The 8991-nt window shown below is 51.2% G+C and overlaps 1 long non-coding RNA gene across 13 annotated transcripts; it reads right to left on the reverse strand.

Annotated features, from left to right (window-relative positions):
* Window positions 1-2795: 2795 nt before the first annotated feature.
* Window positions 2796-8764, reverse strand: LOC109437823 (uncharacterized). Of its 13 annotated transcripts, none has more exons than XR_012493077.1 (6): window positions 8438-8764; window positions 7742-7907; window positions 7051-7166; window positions 6588-6868; window positions 3404-6233; window positions 2796-3099 (listed from the first exon to the last, which is right to left on the reverse strand). It is a non-coding gene; the product is annotated as an uncharacterized LOC109437823 (long non-coding RNA). The 13 variants fall into 13 exon arrangements; XR_012493073.1 differs by lacking the exons at window positions 7742-7907; window positions 8438-8764 and having other exon boundaries at window positions 3404-5639; window positions 5858-5918; window positions 6127-6233; window positions 7051-7478; XR_012493078.1 differs by lacking the exons at window positions 7742-7907; window positions 8438-8764 and having other exon boundaries at window positions 3404-4302; window positions 5858-5918; window positions 6127-6233; window positions 7051-7475.
* Between the last annotated feature and the right edge of the window lie 227 nt (window positions 8765-8991).

Genomic DNA, 8991 nt, shown 5'->3' on the forward strand with positions numbered 1-8991 from the left:
GTGAGTATGTCATTTTGCATGTGTAAGGATAGTTTGTAGGGTGTATTTTCAGAAGTTTGGGTTCTCCCAGAAGCAAACCCAAGATAAGAATTTGAATGGAAGAAGTTTATTTAAGAGTGGCCCCAGGAAATACCAGTAGGGAGAGACATGAACTGGGGAAGGGGAGGCAGCCAGTGAAGGGTGTTATCAAAAGAAGCACCACTGTGAGCCCTGGAGCAAAACCCCACTGGGGGCTTCTGGGAGAAAGGAGTGTACACACATCAGCTCCACACAGTTCCAGGCTGAGGGCTGCTGGGGCTGGGGTCGGGGTGGGGGAGCATGCATTCCCTGGCACTTCCAGCCTGCTTTGAATGTGGGCACAGTGGGTTCTCGTGGCTGGAGAAAAGGATGCATGTGCTGCCAGTTGGAAGTCTAACGGGTGAGCCCAGCTTCTGGCAAGGCCCACAGGGACCCAGGCATTGCACAGACGGCCTGTACCCAGGGTGTGACAGTGAGGTTTTGGTAGCTGTGTCTAGGTGGCTCTCCTCCTGGGGGAGGACCCCATGGACCCATATCCCATGCATTTGTCAACACAGTTCCCGTGACTCTGGCCTGAGCGTGCATCCAGTCTCACGCTCACCAGCCCTGCAACGTGGCTGCCACTTGCTATTTAATCATTTCTGAATGTCACTTATGAAGAAACCGAGGCTTAGAGATCAGACCAATGGTCTGAGGTCACGCAAAATGAAGAGGGAATGGAGCTGGGATTAAAGCCTGGCTCTGTCTGGCTCCAACGCCAGACCCTTACTGTTCTGCTGGCCTCAGAGGGATGACCCCGCAGCGGGCACGAGGGCGGTATGGGGTAGAGAGGCTGTCATTCAGCTGTTACAATATTAGGTGACCCATGTAAAATGTGTTGACCAAAATGGCAATTTCCTGTCGTTCATTGAAATGTAAGAACATCATGGCTTAGATGGATGTCAGTTCCAGAAGGACGGATGACACTTCAGCCTGGGGAGGGGAAGGCACCTGGCTCTAATGGGGGTTTCCAGTCAGAGGGGAGCACAGGTGAGGCTAGAAGAGTGGGCAGGACCTCAGGCACATGTGCTTTGTAAGCCATGTGGAGTTTCAGTTTGATTCCAAGGACAATAAGGTGTCATCACAGGGTGTTGAGACCATGGCCTGTTGTGTCCTCGGGGGTGCCACACACAGGTCACCTTTTGACAGTTCTATACAATTTCCTCTCTGACTTTAAAACCTGTTAAAAATGCTTTTCTTCTTTCTTACGTTCAAAGATAAAAGACCTCGATATCTCCAGAGGTCCTTAATTGACCCAGGAAAGGAGACGGCCTCTGCATGTGCAGGCCCTTGTCCCTGGATGGGCAGTTAGGGTCCTGTGGGCTCAGAGTCCACGCTGGCACTGAAGTCAGCCAGATAGGAGCTTTATGGCAGGCTAAGAAGGAAATGATTTCTAGCGACAAATCACCCTGGCGTGAGCACACAACTAGTAACAAGCAATGCCATGCGTTTCTGGTGACAAGCAGCGAAACCCAGGAAAGTGTATTTGTTTTTACTTTCCTGGGATCTCTTGCTTCTGAATAAACAAACCTCTTCAGTCTCTACCCTCCTTTTCTTACTTAGAAATAGGGCCCCGGTTTGGGCCACGCTGGTAGACTCATAATTACGACTCCAAAGAACTGTGCCCCCTCCGTCCTGCTGCCTTGACACTCACTCCTCCCTCGGGTGGGGCCCGTCTCTACCCCCTTGAAATTGGGCTGGTCTCGCGGACTGCTTTGACCAGTGTTGCAATGTTAGCAAACAGATTTTTGAGAACTCTGCCTTCTGATAGAGGACATAAAAAGAACAGGAAGCCACCCAAACCTGTTCATTCGTTTGTTCATTCATTCATTCATTCATTCACTCAACATATATTCGGCAATTGTGTTTTTTTTTTTTTTCTGTGTCTCAGATGTTCTCCTAGGGGTTCAGGAATGTAGTTTCCTCAACCTCTGACAGCACCATGGGAGACTCCTGTCCCTTTATCCCTTCCCTCCTGGTGGCAAAATGACCTGACAGAGATATTAACTGAACTGTTTCTCCTGTAAATGTGTAAGAAAGGTACTAGGAAGGTACTTGCCCTCCCTCTCTCTTGAGAGATTTATCTAGAGACGTGTGTCCTTATGGTGTGGATTTCCCTTCCCCAGGGAAAGCTCACAGGATTTTTGGTTCTTTTTTGAAACCCTTAGTTCTAACCACTTACAGTTTAGAAAAAATATTTCAAACTGGCGACCTCTCAGCCAAATTCAGGTATCTTAGCACACTGGTTTTATTTGTTTATTTGATTTTGATGAGTTGCTGACATTTTAATGGAAAGATTTTTGAGAGAAATCCAGATTTATGGCTTCTCTTGAAAAATGGGAGGGTTTGGCGACATGAGGCTGCAGCCAGGCAGGGACGCCCTGTTAGGCAGCTCCCTCCACACAGCATCCTGCCTCTGAGGCCAGGACCCGCTGTCGTGAAGGTGACCTTTGCTGCCTGTGCGACCTGGCCCATGCCTGCCTCTGCAGCTCAGCATCTGCTCGTGCTCTTTCCTCTCAATGGATAGTTTTCAAATGAACCACCTTTTTATATTATTATTATTAGTTTCAGGTGTGCAAGACCCCAACTCCTCCCCCAGTCTACTACCCCTCTGACATTACATGCAGCCACTATATTACTTTAGGGCAACCCACCAGGAACCTATTGAAAGCGAAAAAGAATGTTTTTGGTAATTGTGACTGCTCGCTTGCAGGTTGTGAAAGAATCCACGAGGCAGGTAGAAATACAGAAGGTTTATTGCAGTACGAAAAGGGTCAGCTGGGCAGAGTCTGCTGGAAACTACTGCCCTGAGTCTTTGTTTCATCTGAGGTTTTATATTTTCTAACCAAGATGTAAATTGCTTCAGCCTGTAGTGGAATTTTCTGTTGAGTTTGGCTTCGTCCGTTGGGGTGGGGGAAGGTGCTGTTAAACTGGTTATCACAGCCCTTGCAGACGTTGCGTAGCTTTAAGTTGGAGCGAGGAGCCTCTCCCAAGTCCCAGGGCCAGCACTGGGCCACAGGAAACAGAACCACTGCAACTGGTCTGTATCGTAAATGTATAGGAAGCAGAGTCATAAATGTGTGGCAGAAAGAAGGAAAAGAAAAGAAAGCTTTCAGAGAGTCCCCAACTGAACTACATTTGTTAAATCAAATTATACCACAGGTCCAACTCTCAAAATGGAAGAGTTAGTGCCACCATTATAATCCCCATCTTATCAGTAATCACACTGGGAATGTCAGCCCTACACATGATTTGTTGGGGACAGGTCAGAATGTATCTGTGGTCCCCTACATTCCCTCTCACTCCCCAGCCTTTGTCCACGCTGTACCCTCTGCCCAGCACTCACTTGCTCTCTTCCTTCATCTGAATTGTGTCTCAGCTTGAGAGTCACTTCCTTAGGTCCTCCCGACACTCTCTAGCTGAGAGAACTTCTGTCTCTCATATGCTGTCACAATAACCTGGAGACGACATTCCTGGAGGCCAGGAAGCCCTAGGACAATATCTGGAACACAGAAAAAAACAAAACAACTGCCAAATATGTATGTTGAGTGAATGAATGAAGGAATGAATTAATGAATAGGTTTGGGTGGCTTCCTGTTCTTTTTATGTCCTCTGCCAGAAGACAGAGTTCCCATAAACCTGTTTCCTTATGTTGCAACACATTCCTTCAGGACCATATAGTATCTAGATGTGCCGACTTCATATTTCCTAAATCCTGAGATACTGAATATACAAATGCGCAATGGGCAGACCAGGTATAAGAACGGGACTCTGACCCACAATCTACGGTGACCAGTCAAGGATCCAGCCTGCTACTTGTGTCAGACTTGGCAGAAGTCAGACCATCACTGTCTCTGGCAATCCATCCAGGAAGCCAAACAGTAACTTCTGTAAAAATCAGCTCAAAATGACCAAAACCTGATTAATAACTGAGAGCTTCCCTAAGTTTTGTCCCTGCTTCCAACTTAGGACCAATCAGAGACAGCCAAATATGTGTCTTAACCAATCACAGGATGGCCCGCATCCAGCTTCCCCATGGTGACAGCCTCCAATCAGGGCCCACCGAAGTCTTCCGGTTTTTCCACTCTATAAAGTTTTCCCACTCATCTGCCTGGCGTCAGGGGTCTGTCCAAACACAAGGAAAAGCGGCTGGCTGCCCTGCTGGCACCAGCTCAGCATAAACAGCCTTTGTCTGATTGCCTCTGGGTGGTCTTCATTTATTGCCACAATTCTCTGGTCCAGTTGCTGTGAGGAAAAATAAAAAGTATAGAGCTATTTCCTTTTCATTTTCTCTGTGGACATTCTCGTGCTGGCACAGACGTTGAAGAGCCATTGCCGAAACTGGCCCCCTTTCCTGCCCCTGATGCCGGTGCAGTTCTAGGCCTCTCAGGAGGCCAGCTGAGTAAACACGAATTGGATGCACTGGTTGCTAGGTTCTGCCGGACACACTTCTGCCTGTCGAGAAGAGCCCTGCTAAAGAGCCAAGGCGCTGAGCCGAGGACCCAGCCTCTCTCTCCTCTCTGGAATCCCCTGGTCCCACAGGCACCTCCCACTCAGCCCCTCTGGTCACTGTGCCTCCTGGGCCATGTGCTTCCTGAGACACTGGACGTTTGCTGTTTGGATCTCCCACTCCACCTTCCTTGGACCCCTTGCTCCTTTTTGCCCAAAAAAGAGACTAAGATGCAACCATTCTGTAGTTACTAGCTGCTTCTGGGCTCCTCCCAGATCCCTCTACTGGATTCACACCAATTTCTCAGTTGTGTTGGCTGCTAAAGGCTCACCACCACCCCTTCTCTGGGTCGCTCTTGGCTGAACAGGAGCAGCGTCTGTGTATCCCAGGTGTGGGAGGGGGTGGAAGAGTGGCCAGCGGTCAATGGCTGACCGACAGCAAGTGCTGCTGGCTTCAAGGTGGGACCCATTCGGTGGTTCTGTTCCTGTTCCTGAGCTCCCGCTGGGATCAGGCTGTGGCTCGATTCTAGTCTCATTGTCCACTTCCTTCCCTGCTTCCCTCATCCTCTTCTCCCAACAGCCTCCTTCGATAAATTGCTAGCACCCACATTCTAATCTCAGACTCTGCTGCTAGGAAATCACACCTCCGGTGACCACCCTTCCAACGAACTCTGGCTCACTGAGTCATTTTGTTGCCTTTATAACCCTTATCACTATCTGAAAACCTATTTGAGTTTGTTTCCTGGTCCTGGCTACCATCCTGGGAACTTAGTAATAGGTGCTCAATGTGTGCTTGCTAATGAGCAAATGACCAAGCTTGTTATGTAGTAGCAGCAGCGAGGGAACCTCCCCGGCCCGGATGGAAATGTGTTTTATTAAGGGAGCCAGCAGCGTGTTACAAATGAGAAAAATTGTACAGACCGGAAAGGGGAAGTGGGCGTGGGGCAGGAGAGGGGGCTTCTGGGCAGTGCAGCATCTGGCCAGCTTTACGTCAACTTTCAGTTCCCCACGTTGCTTAAACACAGGCGGCCACTTCCGCTCACCGCGAGCTGTGGCAGGGCGGCTGCAGAGGATGAACGGGGTCTGGGACCCCACTTGTAAACCAGCACCTGCCGTCAGCCCATGTGCAGGCACTAAGTCGAGGGAAAGATTTGTTTGCAAAGGATATACTGTTCGGCATGTCCAGAGAAGTGTCAGAGTAGTCATTGGAAGGAAGACTGATTATTGACGCTCCCCCTCGCCCTCAGCTTGGAACTACTGCAGCAACAGAGGCGGCAGATGGTGTAGACAGGAGGGAGTGAGACCGTTAGCAGCGTAGTTAAGACCGTGGGGCTTTGCAACCCGTCCTCACCTTGTAAGAGCAGGGCGAGCTGAGACACGTGACTCTGGTTCTCTGGGCCTCCATGCTGCATCTGTGAAATGGGGACAAGAGCAGTGTCCTCCCACCCAAAGGGCTGCTGTGTGTTCAGGGAGCCAGCAGACATCCACTGCACAGCGGTGTAAATGTCGGGGCCGCCACAGCCCTGTGGTTCTGCCATCACGTATTATCACCCTGGGCCTGCCTCTCCCTCCCGTGTCCCAAGCTTCCCTGCAACCGGCTCACACCTTTCCTGCTCCCACCTTATCCTCTCACCCGGCTCCCTGCCCAGGGATCTAGGAGAGCGGGAGAACCAGGCGCTTTTGGCAGGAGGCTCTCCCCGAGTTCCATGAACGTGTGTACTTCTTCACTATAGAATTAAAATAAATTCTGTTGTGAGAAAATGTGGGGCTGAATGGGGAATTATCCTTTAAAGACAGAGGAGTGAGACAGATTTTATGTAGCAAGAGGAGGGCAGAAACTTCCAGGAAGGTCCGTCAGGCCCTGCGGGTTGAGGGTGGAGTGGGAACAGACCCACGGTTGGTGCCCAGCAAAATTCTGTTCTCATCTTCCCGTAAGGAAACAACCTGGGAGATGGACCCCCAAATGACTCAGTTCCACTTAGCTCAGGCACATCGGATCTGAATTAAAACCGCTTCTGTCCTGGTTTCTCCGTCCCCAACACCTACCCCAATATGTGGCTGATCAACCCCTCCCGCCTCACCATCCTGCTGGAATCTTCCTCAGGTACCACCTCAGGCCCAGGGACAGGGCAGAAGCAGTGAGGCAGCGATGCCAGCAGTGCGAAGGGCTGGCCGCTCTCCAGACTCCCCCAGGCCCTCTGTCTGTCCTTGACCTCTGACCACAGGCTCAGCCTGGCTCCGAATACCCGAGTGGGACCAGCTGGATGTCTCTGATTCAGGATTCCACTGGGCTGAGGAGGTGGGTAAACTGGGTGTCTGCTCCTTCCTTGCTTATGTCATCCTCTCAGCTGCCATCCTGCTTCTGGAAATGTCAGTCATGAGTCACCGAAATGGGGTTGTGAGTTTTAGACACCCCAAGGTTAGGCTGGAGCCTCACTGCCCTCGTCTGTAAAATGGGGGGGGGGCATGTTGACTTAAAGACACCTTTTGTTCTACACTTTTCTAATCCTCCAAGTCATTCTGGCCAAAGGTGGGGTTTCTTACCTTGGTGTTTCTCGGAAGTATCATGGACGTATGTTGGGCAGCTCGAGAGAGGAGGTGGAGTCTTGGTCGTCCAGTGCTCTGGCCTTGGCCACCCTCACCCAAGTGTGGACACAAGCCTGAGGAAAGGGAGCGATGGACAGGCCAGATCCAAGGCCCCTTCACGGCTGGGGGCTCTCTGGTCCTGGCCTTGTCCTCAAGACCAGCCCTGACCTCTTCTGGCTCGAGTCATTTCTGCTTTGTCAGTTCCCCTTTCCAGAATCTCAGCCTCTTCTTCCTCTTTATCTGGTTTTCCTGCCACAGTTTCCTTCTTGAAATTTCTCTCTCTCTCTCTCTCTCTCCATCATCATCATCATCATCTCTAGGAATTCCAGAGCCTTTTCCCAGCCATATTGTGTCTGGGGTCTGGAGGGCTGCTTACCTCTAAGCGATACTGGTGCCCACATTCCTCCCCACTGGCTCCCCACCCCCTCGGTCTGCTCTGGAGTCACCAGCTGTCTCGGTTACCGGGTCTGGGGACTCTCACTCCTTGCCTCACTTGGTGTCTGGCAGCCCGACCTCGCTCACACTCCTCTCGAGGCTGCCCTTCCCTGCTGCCCGTCTCTCTCCGGGGCTCCTCTGTCTCTTGGGCCCCTGTCCTCAGTGCCAGGGGCTCCTGCTCAGCTGCCCACATGGGTATTTCCCTGGTACTCACCCCAGGCCCATCTTTCTCTTCCCTCTTCACACTCCCACCAAGATCTCACACAGATAGCACATCCGTGGATGGTTCCCAAACTCTTCTGCAGCCCAGATTTTCTGCTGAGAGCCAGTCCCACACACCCAGTGCCTCTAGGACATCTCTTGGAAGCCTCTGGGCCCCTCTGACCAGACACAACAATCATGGCAAAGTGATGATAATAGCCAACGACTGACACTCTTACATTTGTAAGCATTTCACACTTACTAACTCAAACTTCCCAGCAACGAGAGGAGGTGCATACTTTTATTAACACCCCCATTTAGCAAATGAAGCTGAGGCATAGAGTCTGCAAGAGTCCAAGCTCTCAAACACTGTTTGGTTTTCTCAAAACCAAAGTTGGGCTAGCCCACCCCCTCCCCTCCTCCTGCTCAGAGACCATCACCACTGTCCCCCCTCAAAGGCCAGTCACTTCCAGTCGATGCCCATGGCTATAGCTCATTCCACAGGCCCCTGTGACCACCCTCCTGACCAATCTGTCCCCAGCCAGCTCCTAATAAAACCATGCCCCACACAGCCCCCCTTTCTAGCTTTCCAAAATATGAATATAAAAATCAATGCTTCCCTCTGCCCTCAGGACAAAACCAACATGGCTTAAGGGGGCTTCCTAGGGTGGGAGCCCACTTCCCCCTCCTCTTCTCCCTGGCCGCTGACCTCATCTCTTGCCACTTCCCTCCTCCCTCTCTCTGGTTTCCATCACTGATTTTCCCAGAGTCCCTCCTATCTTGTGCCTCTTCCACATCTAGCCTCCTTCTAAAACAGCCTCCCCTCTCATCAGTCTCCTTCACTTAGCTCAAGTGTCACCTCCTCCAGGATGCCTTCCGGAAATCAGCCCCTCCTGGCCGGGGTAAGGTCCTCTGTGGTCAGTAGGCTTCCGCTCTGAGCAAAGTCATGCTATCTATACACTTGCCCTCTCCACAGACCCAGGGGCTAGGCCTTGTGGTTTGTGTTTTCTCCCTTCACTAACAGAGGGTGTGAAAAGTCAACCTTACGTTATGCTTGTTGAAGAAATGAGTGAATGCCCCCTCTGCACCCCTCCAGCTGATTGCCACTGCCACCCAAACATTTCCAGGTCAGAAGGGGTGGGTTCTCATCAGGGTCTCCATGAGGGCCCCGACCCAACCCTGGCATCGGCATCTTCCCTCTCCCCAGGCTAACTGAAATTTCAAGGTCAAGGGGCCCCGTCAGCCAGTAAGACCAGGGGAATG

The sequence above is a fragment of the Rhinolophus sinicus genome, linkage group LG18, assembly GCF_036562045.2.
Source record: "Rhinolophus sinicus isolate RSC01 linkage group LG18, ASM3656204v1, whole genome shotgun sequence".
In the NCBI taxonomy this organism is placed as follows: Eukaryota; Metazoa; Chordata; class Mammalia; order Chiroptera; family Rhinolophidae; genus Rhinolophus; species Rhinolophus sinicus.